This window comes from Balaenoptera borealis, assembly GCF_965194805.1.
Source record: "Balaenoptera borealis genome assembly, chromosome: 14".
Classification (NCBI taxonomy): Eukaryota; Metazoa; Chordata; class Mammalia; order Artiodactyla; family Balaenopteridae; genus Balaenoptera; species Balaenoptera borealis.
Window position 1 is genome coordinate 66560875 of NC_138875.1, and position 21330 is coordinate 66582204.

Sequence of the window (21330 nt, forward strand, 5' to 3'; positions counted from 1 at the left end):
GACATCACTGAGGAATACGGGACATGCCCACCAGCCCACCTTCCATTCTGGAGCCACCTTTCAAAGAGCCCATAGTACCGGGGAGACCACCATCCTGCAGGGCTGTCCCCGGACAGGGTTCACCGATGCCAGGAAAGGGACAACTCTGAGACCCAGAGTCTGTCCCCAACCCTCCCTGGCTCAGCCCACTCACATGCAGGTCAAAGAGGAGGGACAACAAACATGAAAACCACACGGTGTCATTTGTCCTCATCCCTCTTAAGGGTCCTCAGATCTCCTCTCAGCTGCTGATGCTTCTACCACAGATGCAGATGAGCAACCAGCAGAGTCACAGCAACGGGGAGCCTGTGAGCTCAGGGCAGGTTTTGGTCTCACTTCTCCATGAACTTGGACCACTGTGCAAAGGGTTACTACTTATACCTGAGCTACAGTAATAATCGGCCTCGTCCTCAGCCTGGAGCCCAGAGATGGTCAGGGAGGCCGTGTTCCCAGACTTGGACCCAGAGAAGCGATCAGGGATCCCTGAGGGCCGTTTATTGACATTATAAATCAGGGTTTTGGGGGCCATGCCTGGGAGCTGTTGGTACCAGCCGACAGCATTATATTTCCCTATGTCACTGCTGGTTCCAGCACAGGAGATGGTGACCGTCTGTCCCAGATTCCCAGACACTGAGGGAGGCTGAGTCAGGCCAGACTGGGCCCAGGACCCTGCAAAGAGGAGAAACACACTCTGGTCAGTTCCGTGTGGGGCCCAGGTCACCCTGAGGACAAAGACACAAAGGATCAGCCAGATGTCCCCGGGGACCCTTCCCTGGAGGCCTCACCTGTGCCCTGAGTGAGGAGGGTGACAAGGAGCAGAGCCCAGGCCATGGTGGAGACACGCCAGTCACTGCCTTCTGAGCCCCAGCCCTGGGCCTGGGCCCCCAGACCTCTCTTATCCCCTAACCCCTCAGAGGAGGGAGGGGCCTCCATGCAAATCAGCTTCCTGCACCTGCCCCTCCTCATTCTCTCCTCACCCCTCTGACCTGGCTCTGCAGGTGTCCATGGACAGCAGGGCTCATCTGAGAGGATGGAAACTCTGTGACACGTTGTCCTTAGTCAGGACACTGACCATTACAGGGCCCAGGAAATGGGGCCATCCTGGGATGTCCCTGTCATCCACTATTTGAGTCAAAATGTCGTTGGCTAATAATCCCGATAATCACTCTTTGGGTTTTGCGGGTGGAAGGTGAGGACAGGGGCCCGAGGGGCTGGGGTGACTTAGGGAATCCATCCCGACTCCTCCCGACACCACAGGGGAGCTGGGGGTGTGCATCCCCCTCCCCAACCTGTCCCCCCAGCAGGATGGGCCCCCTGCCTCCCCTGTCCCTTGCCTCTGCAGGGCTCTGAGGAGGAGCCCTGGGACCTTTGTTGGCCTTCCTAGTAAAGGTTTTATGAAGCAGAACAGACTGGGGACACTGCACCCCACACTCTCCCTTAGGGGGTTAAGGAGGCCGCAGCTGGGGGCTTCATACAGGTCAGGAAACCACAGCAGAACCTCCCCAAACCCAGGCCCTCGCTGCCCCCTGGTGGCCTCAGATGGTGACGACGGAACCCCAGGGAGGCAGCTGAGTGGGGCTGACCCCCCAGCTCTGACCCCCCCACTTCCTCCTCCTCCTCCTCCCAGCTCAGCACCAGCCACCCAGTCCCTCCTCATCCCCTCCATGGGCTCATCCTTTGTCCTGCAGCCCCATCAGGACAGAATTGTCACCTTCCTCCCCAGGTGACTCAGAAGGGCCCTTGAAGGGTCTCTAATCTTGTCTCAGCATGACCTTGTCTCAGTGACAGTGACCTTGAGGAGATCTCAGCTCAGGGCAGGGGAACCTCACACGATAAATGACTCCACCCCCATAGGTACACGGATGAGAAATATGGGCCCATGAGATGAATCTGAATTCTCAAAACGCTTTGAAAAAGAATAATGTAAGAAGGATTTTAGTTCCGTCAGGATGGAGGGAGACCTAATGGAAAATGAAGGAAGATGCCAGGGTGTGCAGGGCTGGGAGGAGGGACTGGGTCAGAGTCGGCCTCAGGGCCCAGCCGCAGGGACCTCTCCTCAGGCAGGTCTGTCTGCCACGTGGTGCAAGTGAGGATCCTCCTCTGTCCCCTGTGCTCAGCGGGAGGTCCTCACCCCAGAGCTGGCGCCTCCCTGAGGTCAGGCACCTGTGTCCAGATGCTAGGCCCCTTGTGTCTTCTAGACAGAGGATCAGGGCTGCCTGGTCTTTCCCAAGATTGTCACTTTCAGTATCTGAAATGTCTAGTTCCTGATTATGAGGAAAGCTGACAATTGGTGTAATTGTCCTTTGCGTCCCAGGGTTTATGCTCCTGCCTCTGTGCACAGGGCCCCGGGGGTGATGCAGAAGGAGCTCCCGGTCCCCACAGAGCAGATCCCTGCTTCCTTCCTGGGTACTGTGGAGGGGACCCAGGAGTGATGGCGCTGGTGTGTGTGTGTGTGTGTGTGTGTGTGTGTGTGTGTGTGTGTGTGTGTGTGTCTGTCTGTGTTTGCGTGGGGCTGTGTGTGTGTTTCTTCGCAGAGACAGAGCACATCCTGCGATAGAACATAACCTGGACCTGATGGGAGATGTTGGGTTTCCTTTGGATCCAGGGCCTGAACTCAGGCGCAGGAATACACATAGGATTTGTGCACATCAGAGTTAGCCCACAGCCTGAGACTAATGTCCTTAGATAGATCTGCCCACAAGACTTGCCCTTGGTTTGTGTCTTGTGATTAGATTTCAGGAAGGTTTAGGCTATTCCCCAAGAAGAATGACCCCCTGAGTCTCCACTTTCCCGCAACCTTATGGTTTACTCTGAACCCCTGGCCTGCTCCCCAGCGGGAATCTGGAATTTTGGCAGATGCCAGGCACAGGATGCCTAGGAGACCAGCCTCCAGTAAGAGTCTTGTGGGTCTGATGAGGCTCCCTGGGGCACAGTTCTTCACACAGGTTGTCACCATTTAACTCTGGTGATGAAGCCCGACCCTGGGAAAGGTCTCCTGGAAGTTTATCCTCGTTTCCTCAGATTTCACCTCATCCACCATGGCCCTTTGCTGATTTTGCTTGGTCTCCCTTCACTGAAGGAAATCACAGCCACCAGGACACCTCTCTACTGAGTCTTGTGGGTCTTCTTTTTTTTTTTTTTTTTTTTTTGTGGGTCTTCTTAATGACAAAAGTAGTTGCCTGTGGTCTTGGGGACACTTGACACAGGATGATCTGAGAAAACAAGCAGCAAACCCAGGGTCTAGGGTTTCCCTCCATCTCCTGCCATCTGCACGCGGGGGGTAAAAGTCATCATGGGAATCAGGGTCTGCACTAACCTTCACCCCTCCCTGGACAGCCCAGGACCACCCAGAGAAGCAGTAAGTCATGAGCACTGGAAACTCCCCACACCTCCCCACCACCCTTGGAACAAGCTCCAGTGAGAGAATTATCAGGTCCACACTTGGAACTCCTGCTCTCCAGACTTTCAGTGTAAGCTCCTGTCTACACCCCTGCTGGTTTCTCTCTGTGGCTCCTTGATCCGAAGGCAGGGACCCCAGTTGCAGCCATACTCGCTCCCCCCCACCCAGAAGCTCGTCTGGAGCCTCTGCCTCGTGGATCTTAAGAGCTGCCAGAGCTCCCACAAGACCTCAGGCTGCCACCCAGCCTCCATGAGGAGGGATCCCACATAGCAGGAGGGAGTCCTCTGCCAGTCAGCACACGTTTTGTCCTCATTAAGGAGAAAATGCACAAATAGTCCAGATCTTCTTTCTTTATAACACAGGCTAACGTCCACTGCTTCCTTCTTGGTTTATCCTTTATTTATTTATTTATTTTTTTATAGCTACTTTATTTATTTATTTATTTATTTTTCGCTGTGTTGGGTCTTCGGTTCGTGCGAGGGCTTTCTCTAGTTATGGCAAGTGGGGGCCACTCTTCATCGCGGTGCGGGGACCGCTCCTCATCGCGGTGTGCGGGCCTTTCACTATCGCGGCCCCTCCCGTTGGGGGGCACAGGCTCCAGACGCGCAGGCTCAGTAGTTGTGGCTCACGGGCCCAGCTGCTCCGTGGCATGTGGGATCTTCCCAGACCAGGGCTCGAACCCGTGTCCCCTGCATTAGCAGGCAGATTCTCAACCACTGCGCCACCAGGGAAGCCCGGTTTATCCTTTAAATATGCCATACGTTTGCAGTGGGAAAATAACCAAAGCAAACCACCTGCAGGAAAGCTATTGTTTACCCACATTTGATGGTGAATCCTTAGTAGATTTCCCAAGAGTCATATTCTGCCTTGCACATATTACAACAGCAAAGAGTAAGGAGATTTTTTAAAAATTTAATTGAATTTTCAGAGATTCTTCATCTCTGCTCCAGAAAACGTAACCCATCGGATATGCCTTGACCCTTCATTCACTGTGAACCCTTAGGAAATTTCCTCTCTGTCCACCCCGCCCCCAAACCTGAGCAAGGGCTCCTGTTCCCACTTCCGGGATATGGATACAAAACAAGACACACCTTCAGTCCAGAGCAGGGTCCCACATGCTGTCTGGAATAATGTTTGGGCATCACATTGGACGGGGCACAAAATGGCAAGAGATGCTCTTGACTTGAGTCTGTTGCTTTGTGATCCGAGATTTTCATTTCATTGAGATTCCGAGAATCAAAATATCATCTATGATAGAAAGTACCTTTTTTCTTAGTCAAACATATGTTTCCAAATCCACCTAAAATATTGGGTCAAAACTTCTCCAGAAGTTTTCTCATCAAACAGAAGGGAATCAATGACCCTCTAGATTCAGTGTGTATCACCATCGTGCTCTTTTGAAAACTCATCCACATCCTGCTCTGTGATGGAGCTGTTAGGACCTGCAGTGAGGACGGGAGAGGGGAGGGGTCCGTGTGTGGACACAAGGTGACCTTTGCTCCGATTCTCAGGCACAAACACACACATCTGCCTACAAGTACCCACACTGGATTGTTTAAACTGCAAGCTCAGGGTTACTATATTCAGGGGAATATTTGATACCACAGCTCAGTCTACTTTGTAGAATGTGACTTCTGAACATGTGGAGAGCCATATTCAGGTCATTCTCATTAAAAGAAAAAGTCTTACTTTGAAAAATGTAAGACTGATTATAAATGCAGTTATATGTTTAATAGAAAAAAAGAAGAAAGAAATAACAGGATAACAGGACAGATGCGAAGGAGCAACGGCTGTTTCCATAATAATGGGGGAGGGTAGAAATCATAACCGAGGCTATTTCAGGAGAGTGAAAACACTCTGATTCCTGCATTGCACACTTAGGAGCAGCTATAATCCCAATGAAAGTAGAACTTAGAAGTGAAGTTGGTCAATATTTTCTACACTCTACTTGAGCTCTGATGATATAGATAGAAAGACCAAAGACTCTGGTCATTTGTAAAATGCTGTGATAAAGACAAATGAATACACAGATTGAGACTAACATAGACTTGGAAAATAAGGGGCCTAACTGGTGGGGTTAAAAAAAAATCAGGTTTATCAGGAAGATGAATTAGACAAGAAAAGCGTGCCCAGAACCGGCATAGAGTGAGCCATATACGACGGGTCTTCCAAAGTTAGAGGACCGATTGACATGTGAAAATAGCCCGATTGACATGTGACTCCAACTTCATGCGAGCCAGGAGCCAGGACCACAAGAAAGAGCTGCTCTCCAGTCCTGGATGCCTGAACACACAGTTATCAAATGTTCCACTTCACTTGTTACTGTGGGGATGATGTGTCCTGAGGAATCCAACCAATGTACTCTTTCATCTAAACTATTGAATTTGGGATATCCCTGGCGGTCCAGGGGTTGAGACTTAGCACTTACATTGCAGGGGGTGAAGTTTCGATCCCTGGTCAGGGAACATAGATCCCACAAGGTGCGTGGCATGGCCACAGAAAACACAACAAAAACCAAAACAAAACATAAAAAAAAATTTTTTTTTTAACTATTGAATTCACATAATTAAAATTTTAGTAATGTTTCCATTTGAAAACTGTCTTTCAGGTTCAAGAAAAATTTAATATTGAAGCCACGACACTCACGCCTGTTTTTCAATGAATTCTCACAGGTGTTAGATATGCTGGGATTCCACCTGGAAGCTGCATTGGCTCTTCATGGAAACATGTGACCTTGACATCACTGAGGAACGGAGGACATACCCTCCAACCCACCCTCCATACTGGAGCCACGTTGCAAAGAGCCCATCGTATTGGGAGACTGTCTTCCTGTAGAGCTGTCCACGGACAGGGTTCACCGATGCCAGGACAGGGACAATTCTGAGACCCAGAGTGTGTCCCCAACCCTCCCTGGTTCAGCCCACTCAGATGCAGGTCAAAGAGGAGGGACAACAAACAGGACAATCACACGTGTCCTTTGTCCTCATCCCTCTGCAGGGTCCTCAGATCTCCTCTCAGCTGCCGATGCTTCTACCACAGATGCAGATGAGCAACCAGCAGAGTCACAGCAACGGGGAGCCTGTGAGCTCAGGGCAGGATTTGGTCTCACTTCCCAATGAACTTGGACCACTGTGCACAGTGTTACCACTTCTACGTGAGCTACAGTAATAATCGGCCTCGTCCTCAGCCTGGAGCCCAGAGATGGTCAGGGAGGCCGTGTTCCCAGACTTGGACCCAGAGAAGCGATCAGGGATCCCTGAGGGTCGTTTATTGACATCATAAATCAAGGTTTTGGGGGCCATGCCCGGGTGCTGTTGGTACCAGCCAACCTGATTATAACCCCCGACGTCACTGCTGGTTCCAGCACAGGTGATGGTGACTGTCTGTCCCGGATTCCCGGACACTGAGGGAGGCTGAGTCAGGCCAGACTGGGCCCAGGACCCTGGAAAGAGGAGAAACACACTCTGGTCAGTTCCGTGTGGGGCCCAGGTCACCCTGAGGACAAAGACACAAAGGATCAGCCAGATGTCCCTGGGGTCCCTTCCCTGGAGGGGAAGTGACAAGAAGCAGAGCCCAGGCCATGGTGGAGACGTCCCAGACGCTGCCTTCTGAGCCCCCAGCCCTAGGCCTGCTCCCCCAGACCTCTCTTATCCCCTAACCCCTCAGAGGAGGGAGGGGCCTCCATGCAAATCTGCTTCCTGCACCTGCCCCTCCTCACCCCCTCTGCTCACCCCCTCTGACACAGTTTGTTCCAGATTCTTCTGCATCCCTGGACAGCAGAGATTACTGGAGAATCAACTCCTTCACATGGTGTGTGAGGACAGACCGAGTCCATGACATGATGTGGGAAAGGAATCCAGCCCGGGATTTCCTGTCTCTCCTGGTGTGAGAGTTATCGTGCTTCCTGGGGGAGGAATCCCAGAAGGTCCCCTCTGTGCTCTTGGGACAAAGGAGAGGCCCTGAGCCCAGGCAGCTGGAAGATCCAACTGCCCCGCTTTCTGAGAGTTAAAGGCAAAGCTGGGTACCAGTATCCCTTCAACTACTTCTGTTTTAAAAATATTTATTGAAGGGAATTCCCTGGCGGTCCAATGGTTAAGGCTCCGCGCTTCCACTGCAGGCGGTGTGGGTTTGATCAACGGTCGGGGGACTAAGGTGCTGCACGTCACGTGGCGCAACTAAAGAATTTTTAAAAATTAAAAAAAAAGAGAAAAAAGAAACAAAACACATTCTATTGAAGTATAGTTGAATTACAATGTTGTGTGAATCTCTGTTGTACAGCAAAGTGACTCACTTATTCACTTATATATACATTCTGTTTCTTATTCTTTTCCATTATGGTTTATCACAGGATATTGAAAACAGTTCCCTGCACTATACCGTAGGACCTTGTTGTCTATCCATCCTATATATAGTAGTTTGTATCTGCTGGTCCCAAACTCCCAACCCATCCCTCCCCCACCCCCAACTCCCTCTCATCCTCCTCAGTTGAGAGGGTCCTCATGTTCCACTCCAGCCTCTGTCTCCGAAGTGCTCTGAGTCTGAGGCCCAAGCCTGAGCCCTGGGCCATTTATTAGCACTTTTGAAGATGATTTGTTGGTGTACAAATGCATTGGGACATAAGAAGTGTTCCATGGGGAGCCCCTCTTGAAACTTCATACAGGACAGTATAAGCCACAGGTACCTTCCCCAAATCCTGACCCTTGCTGCCCCCTGGTGGCTGCAAATGGTGCCAACCAAGCCCCAGGAACCTGAGGGACAGAAAACAACCCAGTTCCCAGGCGGGCCACTGTGCAGCTCATTGCAGGACGTGTCCAAGGAGCAGGTCCAAGTCTGTGTAAATGAACTGACATGGAAAGCACAGTTCACACAAAGCTGGGTGGAATCAACCACCTGTACTCAACCGGGCAGAGAATCTGATTAAACCAAAATGCCAACATAGGATTTAAAGACCCATAGTTTCACCACATAATACTGGCCACACCAGGATAGACTGAAATCACTGGGCATGTGGAAAACCAGAACTTCTCAACTGTATGGAAGGGAAAGTTAACAGAGCGTGTCTCACAGATCTGCTGGAATTATGTCACAAAGATGTTCAACCAGTTTGTTAAAAATGATGCAAGAAATAAGGACAGAACCTCCTGAAGTCAATAGAGAGATAGAAAGTCTCAGCCAATATATGGGAGAAAAATCTAAAAAAGAGTGATATATGTATATGTATAACTGATTCAGTTTGCTGTACAGCAGAAACTAACACAACAGTGTAAATCTACTATATTCCAATAAAAAATTTTTAAAAAAGAAAGTCTCAGCTAAGCAATGGAAGGTGGAAAAAAACACACTGAATCTACTACAGAGAAAATTACAGCAGATGGGATTAATGACAGACAGAGCATTGGATAACGAAAGATTTCTGACTTGAAGTCATGCAATGGAAACAGTCCCTTGTTCAACATAAGGGGGAAATATGAATTTAAAAGAATGAAGTAGTATCCACAAATTGTGGGACTTCAATTGACCTAATACACAAATAATTGGAGTTCCCAAAGGAGAGGAAACAGAGAGACACAGGGAAACCCTCACATCCAGAATCTTGACAAGCCCCAGGATGTAGAAATGTGAAGGCAACCGGATCAAGTTTCATTGTAACGAAATCTTGAGGTGTGGACAATTTTTGAGACCCCTCTTCAGGTTGATTGACTATTGGTATGTTAGGAAAATGTCAGCCAAAGAAATAGTTCCAGGACTTCCCTGGTGGGCCAGTGGTTAAGACGTCATGCTTCCAATGCAGGGGGCACGGTTTCCATCCCTGGTCGGGGAACTAAGATCCCACATGCCACTTAGCGGGGTCAAAAAAAAAAAGAAAAACCAGTTCCCTGCGGATTCTACCACAATGTTTCCTCCTCTCTCTCCCTCTCCCCAGCCTCACAACACAAACGTCTGTCCCAGAGTTCTTCACTCTGGTCATTATGGGTGACGTGGAACGAATGCACAACTATGATTGTTTCTTTCAAACCCAAGTCAAACAATACTGATAGTTAGAGGCATATTTCAGAGTTCAGGAAGACTCCAAAGAACATAGGAGTACAGAAAAACAGAAATACGGAAGCCAAGATGCATGTCGACAAGGGTTAGCCGACTTCCTCCTGAGAAAGGCCAGTCCCAGGTCTGCAGTGGCGCTAAGTAGACCTGTCATTCCGTAGATCGTGATCGGTGGTGAGTATGGTCGTGATGAGCTGAGATAACTTAACAATTATAATGAGTGTGAGTCCTTACAGAAGCAGGTAGATCTCCAGATTCTCTCTCCTTTTAGTCGTGAGGCTGGTAGACCACTGCCCACTAATCCCACTGACAGATTTGTTCTAGGGAGAGGGTGAACCACATGTCCTGAATAAGGGGACATGGCAGAGCTGATTCTGTGGGGATCAGGAGGAGAAGCCTGTGTGCCTCCAGAGTTTTGTAGCCTCTGCCCACCTCTCTGGAATGGCCATCTCCCATGGAGGCCTTTCTCCAATGGGCAACCGGCAGAAATATTCACCTACAAGGAAGCTGACATCATCCAGGTGCTGACATACCTGACACCATCCTGTAAGGTTGGATGCGTGTCGCCCAGGTTCTGATTTGTACCTTATGTCGGGACTAGGCTTGTCTTGACATGGTCCATTTTCTAGGGTCCTGATCAGCCAGGAACAATCTCTCTCGCTTCCTCCCAGTGAAGTGATCTCAGACAGCTCCTGGAGTCCACGTCCCGCTGAGTAGCAGGATATGTGGGGCAGCTGATCCCCTGACAATATTCCCTCTAGAGATCCAGGACCCGCCCACATCCCACAGGGCCTGACGCCTGACTCTAGGGTTCCTTGTCTTTCCTCTGGGACCCTGTCTGCCATCTTCAGGACGGGCTCCAGGAAACCCAGGGAAGCTCCGCCCAGGACCAAGCTGAGCCTCTGTTAGGGTCCATGTCTCTTGGGGCCTCACCTGTAGACACACTACCCTTTCCTCACTCAGCGGGTTGGATGCTTGTACCCACTGTTTCAAACTATGTTGTTTGGGGGATGCATACCTAGGAAGACTGGGGCAGGAATGTAAAGACAGGCCATGGAATGATTAACCCTGAAGTCAGCAAACCAGCTAATCGGGGAGTGGGGTAGACAGATGTGTTTGCGGGGTAGATTTCATCTGGGGTTATGTGGTTTCTGTTTATTATTCCTCCTTAAATTGTGAGTGTGCATTTCCACACATTCTTCTTCAGGAATGCTGCATTTCATAATAAAAGGAATTGTGCAAAATACACTGAAAGAGACATGACTACTTTTCCTCTCCTTAGCTACATAGACCAGGACTCAGACATGGAGGAAATTTTCATGAGAAACTGCAAGTATAAGGTAAAAACCTACTCTTGAAGCCTTGGATGTGGTAGAAACACTCACCTGGAATCTTTAAACAAAGAAAGTGGGAATAAAAAGACAGAGCCAGTATCAGAACAAAGACCCTCTCAGGCTGTTTGATGCGGCTGAGACCCTGCCCCCTCCCTGCCCATCCAGCTCGTCCAGGACACATGCAAGCAACACTTAGAGAGAAGAGGAGATGTCTCCCAAACTGGATTGAAGAGCCTTATTCAGGTCATTGTCATTAAAACTAAAAAAGCTTTTCTTAGAGAAAAGTAAGACCGATTATCATTGCAGCTATATATTCAATAGAATAAAAAGAGAGGGGTAACAGGATAACAGGACGGATGGAAAGGAAGAACGGCTGTTTCCATAATAGTGAGAGAGGGTAAATCATAACCGAGGCTATTTCAGGAGAGTGAAACCACTCTGATTCCTGCCCTGCACACTTGGGAGCAGCTATAATCCCAGTGAAATTAGAACTTAGAAATAAAGTTGGTAAATATTTTTCACACTCTATTTGAGCTTTGACCATATAGATAGAAAGACCAAAGATTCTGGTCATGTGTAAATTGCTGTGATAAAGACAAATGATTATTCAGATGGAGACTAGCATAGACTTGGAAAATAGGGGGCGTAATTCACTGGGTTAAAAAAAAATAGATTTAGGGACTTCCCTGTCGAGCCGGTGGTTGAGACTTCGCCTTCCAATGCAGGGGGTGCGGGTTCGATCCCTAGTCGGGGAGCTAAGATCCCATTTGCCTTACGGCCAAAAACCAAAACATAAAACAAAAGCAATATTGTAACATATTCAATAAAGACATTAAAGAGGGTCCACATTTTAAAAATCTTTAAAAAAATTTTTTAAAATTCAGATTTAGCAGAAAGATGATTTGGACAAGAAAAGAGTGCACAGGGCTAGCATGTAGTGAGCCATATACGGGGCGTCTTCCAAAGTCAGAGGACCTTAATGAAAACAGCCCACTGACACGTGACTCCAACTTCATGAGAGCCAGGAGCCAGAACCACAGAAAAAGAGCTGCTCTCCAGTCCTGGACGCCTGAAAACACAGCTATCAAATGTTCCTCTTCTTCTTACTGGGGTGATGATGTGTCTTGAGCAATCTAACCCATGCACTTTGTTTTTCATCTAAAATATTGAATTTGGGAGATTCCTGGTGCTCCAGTGGTTAGGACTTAGCGCTTTCATTGCAGGAGACGTGGGTGTGATCCCTGGTCGGGGAACTAATATATCACATGCCACATGGCATGGATAAAAAAAAAAAAAGAAAAAAAGAAAAGAACAGAAAAACAAGAAACAAAAACTTCTGACTTCACATAATTTAAAATTTAAAATCATTGCATTTGAAATCTGTCTTTCAGTTTCAAAAGAAAGTAATATTGAACTGTGGACACACGAGCCTGTTTTTTCAATGAATTCTCACAGGTGTTAGGTGTGCTGGGATTCCACCTGGAAACTGCACTGGCTCCTCATGGAAACATGTGACCTTGATGTCCCTGAGGAATGGGGGACACAACCTCCAGCCCACCTTCCATTCTGGAGAAACTTTGCAAAGAGCCCATCGTATTGAGGAGAACATCCTCCTGCAGGGCTGTCCCTGGACAGGGTTCACGATGCCAGGAGAGAGACAGCCCTGAGAACAGCCCTCTCTGACTCAGCCCACTCAGATGCAGGTCAATGAGGAGGGACAACAAACATGAAAACCACACGTTGTCATTTGTCTGCATCCCTCTGCAGGGTCCTCAGATCTCCTCTCAGCTGCCAATGCTTCAACCACAGATGCAGATGAACAACCAGCAGAGTCACAGCAACAGGGAGTCTATGAGCTCAGGGCAGGTTTTGGTCTCAACTTCTCCATGAACTTGGACCACCTTGCACAGTGCTACTACTTGTACCTGAGCTACAGTAATAATCTGCCTAGTCCTCAGCCTGGAGCCCAGAGATGGTCAGGGAGGCCGTGTTCCCACACTTGGAGCCAGAGAAGCGATCAGGGATCCCTGAGGGTCGTTTACTGACCTCATAAATCAAGGTTTTGGGGGCCATGCCCGGGTGCTGTTGGTACCAGCCAACCTGATTATAACCCCCGACGTCACTGCTGGTTCCAGCACAGGTGATGGTGACTGTCTGTCCCGGATTCCCGGACACTGAGGGAGGCTGAGTCAGGCCAGACTGGGCCCAGGACCCTGGAAAGAGGAGAAACACACTCTGGTCAGTTCCATGTGGGGCCCAGGTCACCCTGAGGACAAAGACACAAAGGATCAGCCAGATGTCCCTAGGGTCCCTTCCCTGGAGGCCTCAACTGTGCCCTGAGTGAGGAGGGTGAGAAGGAGCAGAGCCTAGGCCATGGTGGAGACGTCCCAGACGCTGCCTTCTGAGCTCCCAGCCCTGGGCCTGGGCCCCCAGACCTCTCTTATCCCCTAACCCCTCAGAGGAGGGAGGGGCCTCCATGCAAATCAGCTTCCTGCACCTGCCCCTCCTCATTCTCTTCTCACCGCCTCTGACCTGGCCCTGGACACTAGATTTTCTGCATCTTGGGGGGAGAATATAGGTCAGGGATTAAAATCTTTTGACACAAGGGTGACATGTATATGCAGGAGCATGAATTGTTTGTAGCTGGTTTCAGGGAGAGAAAGACCAGCTGAAGTCCCTCAGGCAATGAGCTCCTGGACCTTCAGTGTCTCTGCTGGGACAGGACTGTGTCTCTGGGAACCTCAGTGCAGGGGACACTCCACAGCGCCCTCTGTTGGACGCCCATCTCCAAGTTCTCTAACTTTGGGAAAGGGTCACGCCCACCAGGGGAAACACCTGCTGTTTGCTGGGAAGCTGGTGGGACCCTGAGCTGCAGCCTTGTCCCATCTCCGCCCCCACCTCTTTGTTCTGAAGCATCTGCACATCGAATCCACGAGCAGGTCCTTGACCACTAGCCCCCCCGCCCATTCTAGCCCCACTGAGCGCCAAGGGCACTCGTGCGAGGCCACCCATGGGGGGGCGGGGGCACCAGGCAGGAGCCAAGTCCTGAACCCGAGTCTGCCCTCCCCACTCTCCCCTTTGCCCTCTGAGCAGACAACTGTCCTTTCTCAGCTTCTGATTCTCACATGACAACTGAAGGCCATGAGCCCACTGGCCAGTGTCCTGACTAAGAAGAGGTTGACAAGAGGAGAGTGCAGATGTGATAAAGGGGCCTTTCTAGGCTCATGGCTGTGCCATTTGTTATGAAGTTGATCATCAAAGATTTCACCCCGTTTCATCTGTGTGTTACTGCTCTGGTCAATAGACGGGGTTTTCCTGCTTGTTTCCTCCACCTCCCCACATCCTCAGGCCACGAGAAAAGTGACCTTCTGCGGAATTCCCTGTTGGTCCAGTCATTAGGACTCCCCGCTTTCACTGCTGCGGCCCGGGTTCAATCCCTGGTCAGGGAAGTAGCATCACACAAGCCTCGTGGTGTGGCCAAAGTAATAATCATCATAATCATAATGATACTACTAATAACAACAATAATAATATTAATCCAAAGTACATATTCCAAAAAGAACAGCAACATAGAGACTCTGGACTGAATTGTTTAGGGAGACTGTCTTCCTGCAGGGCTGTCCCCGGACAGGGTTCACCGATGCCAGGAAAGGGACAACTCTGAGACCCAGAGTCTGTCCCCAACCCTCCCTGGCTCAGCCCACTCAGATGCAGGTCAAAGAGGAGGGACAACAAACATGAAAACCACACGTTGTCATTTGTCTTCATCCCTCTTAAGGGTCCTCAGATCTCCTCTCAGCTGCCAATGCTTCTACCACAGATGCAGATGAGCAACCAGCAGAGTCACAGCAACAGGGAGTCTGTGAGCTCAGGGCAGGTTTTGGTCTCACTTCTCCATGAACTTGGACCACTGTGCACAGTGTAACCACTTACAGCTGAGCTACAGTAATAATCGGCCTCATCCTCAGCCTGGAGCCCAGAGATGGTCAGGGAGGCCGTGTTCCCAGACTTGGACCCAGAGAAGCGATCAGGGATCCCTGAGGGTCGTTTATTGACCTGATAAATCAAGGTTTTGGGGGCCGTGCCTGGGCGCTGTTGGTACCAGCTGACATAGTTATAACCCCCGATGTCACTGCTGGTTCCAGCACAGGTGATGGTGACTGTCTGTCCCGGATTCCCGGACACTGAGGGAGGCTGAGTCAGGCCAGACTGGGCCCAGGACCCTGCAAAGAGGAGAAACACACTCTGGTCAGTTCCATGTGGGGCCCAGGTCACCCTGAGGACAAAGACACAAAGGATCAGCCAGATGTCCGTGGGTTCCCTTCCCTGGAGGCCTCACCTGTGCCCTGAGTGAGGAGGGTGACAAGGAGCAGAGCCCAGGCCATGGTGGAGACACGCCAGTCGCTGCCTTCTGAGCCCCCAGCCCTAGGCCTGCTCCCCCAGACCTCTCTTATCCCCTAACCCCTCAGAGGAGGGAGGGGCCTCCATGCAAATCAGCTTCCTGCACCTGCCCCTCCTCCCCACCTCTGCTCACCCCCTCTGACACAGTTTGTTCCAGATTCTTCTGCATCCCTGGACAGCAGAGATTACTGGAGAATCAACTCCTTCACATGGTGTGTGAGGACAGACCGAGTCCATGATAGGATGTGGGAAAGGAATCCAGCCCGGGATTTCCTGTCTCTCCTGGTGTGAGAGTCATCGTGCTTCCTGGGGGAGGAATCCCAGCAGGTCCCCTCTGTGCTCTTGGGACAAAGGAGAGGCCCTGAGCCCAGGCGGCTGAAGGATCCATCTGCCCCACTTTCCGGGAGTCAGAGGCAGAGCTGGGCACCAGAATCCCCTCAACTCCTTTTTGAAAAAAATTTTATTGAAGGGACTTCCCTGGCGGTCCAGTGGTTAAGGCTCTGCGCGTCCACTGCAGAGGGTGTGGGTTTGATCCCTGGTCGGGGGACTGAGATTCTGCATGCAGAGCAGCATGGCCAAGAAATAAAAAAAGAAAGAAAAAGGAAAAAAAGAAAATACAAACAAAAATTTTATTGAAGTATAGTTGAATTACAATGTTGTGTGAATTTCTGCTGTATAGCAAAGTGACAGGTATACATTTATATATACACTCTTTTTTGTATTCTTTTCCATTATGGTTTATCACAGGATATTGAATACAGTTCCCTGTGCTATACCGTGGGACCTTGTTGTCTATCCATGCTATGTATAGTAGTTTGTATCTCCTGATCCCAAGCTCCCAATCCATTCCTCCCCCAGACAGAGCTCCCTCTTTTCCCCCTCAGTTGAGAGGGTCCTCATGTTCCCCTCCAGCCTCTGTCTCTGCAGTGCTCTGAGTCTGAGGCCCGAGACTGAGCCCTGGGCCATTTATTAGCACTTTTGAAGATGATTTGTTGGTGTACAAATGCATTGGGACATAAGAAGTGTTCCATGGGGAGCCCCTCTTGAAACTTCATACAGGACAGTATAAGCCACAGGTACCTTCCCCAAATCCTGACCCTTGCTGCCCCCTGGTGGCTGCAAATGGTGCCAACCAAGCCCCAGGAACCTGAGGGACAGAAAACAACCCAGTTCCCAGGCGGGCCACTGTGCAGCTCATTGCAGGACGTGTCCCAAGAGCAGGTCCAAGTCTGTGTAAATGAACTGACATGGAAAGCACAGTTCACAAAAAGCTGGATGGAATTAACCACCTGGACTCAACCGGGCAGAGAGTCTGATTAAACCAAAATGCCAACATAGAATTTAAAGACCCATAGTTTCACCACAAAATATTAGCCACACCAGGATAGACTGAAATCACTGGGCATGTGGAAAACCAGAACTTCTCAACTGTATGGAAGGGAAAGTTAACAGAGCATGTCTCACAGATCTGCTGGAATTATGTCACAAAGATATTCAACCAGTTTGTTAAAAATGATGCAAGAAATAAGGACAGAACCTCCTGAAGTCAATAGAGAGATAAAGTTTCAGCCAATATATGGGAGAAAAATCTAAAAAGGAGTGATATATGTATTCAATTCAATATGTATTCAATTCAATATGTATTCAATTTTCAATGATTCAATTTGCTGTACAGCAGAAACTAACACAAGAGTGTAAATCTACTATATTCCAATAAAATTTTTTTAAAAAAGAAAGTCTCAGCCAAACAATGGAAGGTGGAAAAAAAACACAGTGAATCTACTACAGAGAAAATTACAGCAGATGGGATTAATGACAGACAGAGCATTGGATAACGAAAGATTTCTGACTTGAAGTCATGCAATGGAAACAGTCCCTTGTTCAACATAAGGCGGGAATATGAATTTAAAAGAATGAAGTAGTATCCACAAATTGTAGGACTTCAATTGACCTAATACACAAATAATTGGAGTTCCCAAAGGAGAGGAAACAGAGAGACACAGGGAAACCCTCACATCCAGAATCTTGACAAGCCCCAGGGTGTAGAAATGTGAAGGCAACCGGATCAAGTTTCATTGTAATGAAATGTTGAGGTGTGGACAATTTTTGAGACCCCTCATCAGGTTGATTGACTATTGGTATGTTAGGAAAATGTCAGCCAAAGAAATAGTTCTGGGACTTCCCTGGTGGTCCAGTGGTTAAGACGTCATGCTTCCAATGCAGGGGGCACGGTTTCCATCCCTGGTCAGGGAACTAAGATCCCACATGCCACTTGGTGGGGTCAAAAAAAGAAAACAAAAACCAGTTCCCTGCGGATTCTACCACAATGTTTCCTCCTCTCTCTCCCTCTCCCCAGCCTCACAACACAAACGCCTGTCCCAGAGTTCTTCACTCTGGTCATTATGGGTGACGTGGAACGAATGCACAACTATGATTGTTTCTTTCAAACCCAAGTCAAACAATACTGATAGTTAGAGGCATATATGAGAGTTCAGGAAGAGTCCAAAGAACATAGGAGTACAGAAAAACACAAACATGGAAGCCAAGATGCATGTCGACAAGGGTTAGCCGACTTCCTCCTGAGAAAGGCCAGTCCCAGGTCTGCAGTGGCGCTAAGTAGACCTGTCATTCCGTAGATCGTGATCGGTGGTGAGTATGGTCGTGATGAGCTGAGATAACTTAACAATTATAATGAGTGTGAGTCCTTACAGAAGCAGGTAGATCTCCAGATTCTCTCTCCTTTTAGTCGTGAGGCTAGTAGACCACTGCCCACTAACCCCTGTGCACAGATTTGTTCTAGGGAAAGGGTGAACCACATTTCCTGGATAAGGGGTCATGGCAGAGCTGACTCTGTGGGGATCAGGAGGAGAAGCCTGTGTGCCTCCAGAGTTTTGTAGCCTCTGCCCACCTCTCTGGGATGGCCATCTCCCATGGAGGCCTTTCTCCAATTGTCAACAGGCCAAAATATTCACCTACAAGGAAGCTGACATCATCCAGGTGCTGACATACCTGACACCATCCTATAAGGTTGGATGCATGTCGCCCAGATTCTGCTTTGTACTTTATGTCTGGACTAGGCTTGTCTTGACATGATCCATTTTCTAGGGTCTTGATCAGCCAGGAACAATCTCTCTCGCTTCCTCCCAGTGAAGTGATCTCAGACAACTCCTGGAGTCCACGTCCCGCTGAGTAGCAGGATATGTGGGGCAACTGATCCCCTGACAATATTCCCCCTAGAGATCCAGGACCCGCCCACATCCCACAAGGCCAGACGCCTGAATCTAGGGTTCCTTGTCTTTCCTCTGGGACCCTGTCTGCCATCTCCAGGACGGGCTCCAGGAAATCCAGGGAAGCTCCGCCCAGGACCAAGCTGAGCCTCTGTTAGGGTCCATGTCTCTTGGGGCCTCACCTGTAGACACACTACCCTTTCCTCACTCAGCGGGTTGGATGCTTGTACCCACTGTTTCAAACTATGTTGTTTGGGGGATGCATACCTAGGAAGACTGGGGCAGGAATGTAAAGACAGGCCATGGAATGATTAACCCTGAAGTCAGCAAACCAGCTAATCGGGGAGTGGGGTAGACAGATGTGTTTGCGGGGTAGATTTCATCTGGGGTTATGTGGTTTCTGTTTATTATTCCTCCTTAAATCGTGAGTGTGCATTTCACACATTCTCCTTCAGGAATGCTGCATTTCAAAATAAAAGGAGTTGTGCAAAATACACTGAAAGAGACATGACTACTTTTCCTCTCCTTAGCTACACAGACCAGGACTCAGACATGGAGGAAATTTTCATGAGAAACTGCAAGTATAAGGTGAAAACCTACTCTTGAAGCCTTGGATGTGGTAGAAACACTCACCTGGAATCTTTAAACAAAGAAAGTGGGAAGAAAAAGGCAGAGCCAGTATCGGAACAAAGACCCTCTCAGGCTGTTTGATGCGGCTGAGACCCTGCCCCCTCCCTGCCCATCCAGCTCGTCCAGGACACATGCAAACAACACTTAGAGAGAAGAGGAGATGCCCCCCAAACTGGATCCTTTGGAGACTCTGAGAAGGAGAACATGTGAAGAGCCTTATTCAGGTCATTGTCATTAAAACTAAAAAAGCTTTTCTTAGAGAAAAGTAAGACCGATTATCATTGCAGCTATATATTCAATAGAATAAAAAGAGAGGGGTAACAGGATAACAGGACGGATGGAAAGGAAGAACGGCTGTTTCCATAATAGTGAGAGAGGGTAAATCATAACCGAGGCTATTTCAGGAGAGTGAAACCACTCTGATTCCTGCCCTGCACACTTGGGAGCAGCTATAATCCCAGTGAAATTAGAACTTAGAAATAAAGTTGGTAAATATTTTTCACACTCTATTTGAGCTTTGACCATATAGATAGAAAGACCAAAGATTCTGGTCATGTGTAAATTGCTGTGATAAAGACAAATGATTATTCAGATGGAGACTAGCATAGACTTGGAAAATAGGGGGCGTAATTCACTGGGTTAAAAAAAAATAGATTTAGGGACTTCCCTGTCGAGCCGGTGGTTGAGACTTCGCCTTCCAATGCAGGGGGTGCGGGTTCGATCCCTAGTCGGGGAGCTAAGATCCCATTTGCCTTACGGCCAAAAACCAAAACATAAAACAAAAGCAATATTGTAACATATTCAATAAAGACATTAAAGAGGGTCCACATTTTAAAAATCTTTAAAAAAATTTTTTAAAATTCAGATTTAGCAGAAAGATGATTTGGACAAGAAAAGAGTGCACAGGGCTAGCATGTAGTGAGCCATATACGGGGCGTCTTCCAAAGTCAGAGGACCTTAATGAAAACAGCCCACTGACACGTGACTCCAACTTCATGAGAGCCAGGAGCCAGAACCACAGAAAAAGAGCTGCTCTCCAGTCCTGGACACCTGAAAACAAAGCTATCAAATGTTCCTCTTCTTCGTACTGTGGGGATGATGTGTCCTGAGCAATCCAACCCATGCACTTTGTTTTTCATCTAAAATATTGAATTTGGGAGATTCCTGGTGCTCCAGTGGTTAAGACTTAGCGCTTCCATTGCAGGAGGCACGGGTGTGATCCCTGGTTGGGGAACTAAGATCCCACAGGCTGCGTGGCATGGCCAAAAAAAAAAAAAAACAAAGGAAAGAACAGAAATACAAGAAACAAAAACTTTTGATTTCACTTAATTTAGAATTTAAAATAATTGCATTTGAAAACTGTCTTTCAGTTTCAAAAGAAAGTAATATTGAACTGTGGACACACGAGCCTGTTTTTTCAATGAATTCTCACAGGTGTTAGGTGTGCTGGGATTCCACCTGGAAACTGCACTGGCTCCTCATGGAAACATGTGACCTTGATGTCCCTGAGGAATGGGGGACATGACCTCCAGCCCACCTTCCATTCTGGAGAAACTTTGCAAAGAGCCCATCGTATTGAGGAGGACATCATCCTGCAGGGCTGTCCCTGGACAGGGTTCATGATGCCAGGAGAGAGACAGCCCTGAGAACAGCCCTCTCTGGCTCAGCCCACTCAGATGCAGGTCAATGAGGAGGGACAACAAACATGAAAACCACACGTTGTCATTTGTCTGCATCCCTCTGCAGGGTCCTCAGATCTCCTCTCAGCTGCCAATGCTTCAACCACAGATGCAGATGAACAACCAGCAGAGTCACAGCAACAGGGAGTCTATGAGCTCAGGGCAGGTTTTGGTCTCAACTTCTCCATGAACTTGGACCACCTTGTACAGTGCTACTACTTGTACCTGAGCTGCAGTAATAATCTGCCTCATCCTCAGCCTGGAGCCCAGAGATGGTCAGGGAGGCCGTGTTCCCACACTTGGAGCCAGAGAAGCGATCAGGGATCCCTGAGGGTCGTTTATTGACTTCATAAATCAAGGTTTTGGGGGCCATGCCTGGGTGCTGTTGGTACCAGCCAACCTGATTATAACCCCCGACGTCACTGCTGGTTCCAGCACAGGAGATGGTGACTGTCTGTCCCAGATTCCCGGACACTGAGGGAGGCTGAGTCAGGGCAGACTGGGCCCAGGACCCTGGAAAGAGGAGAAACACACTCTGGTCAGTTCCATGTGGGGCCCAGGTCACACTGAGGACAAAG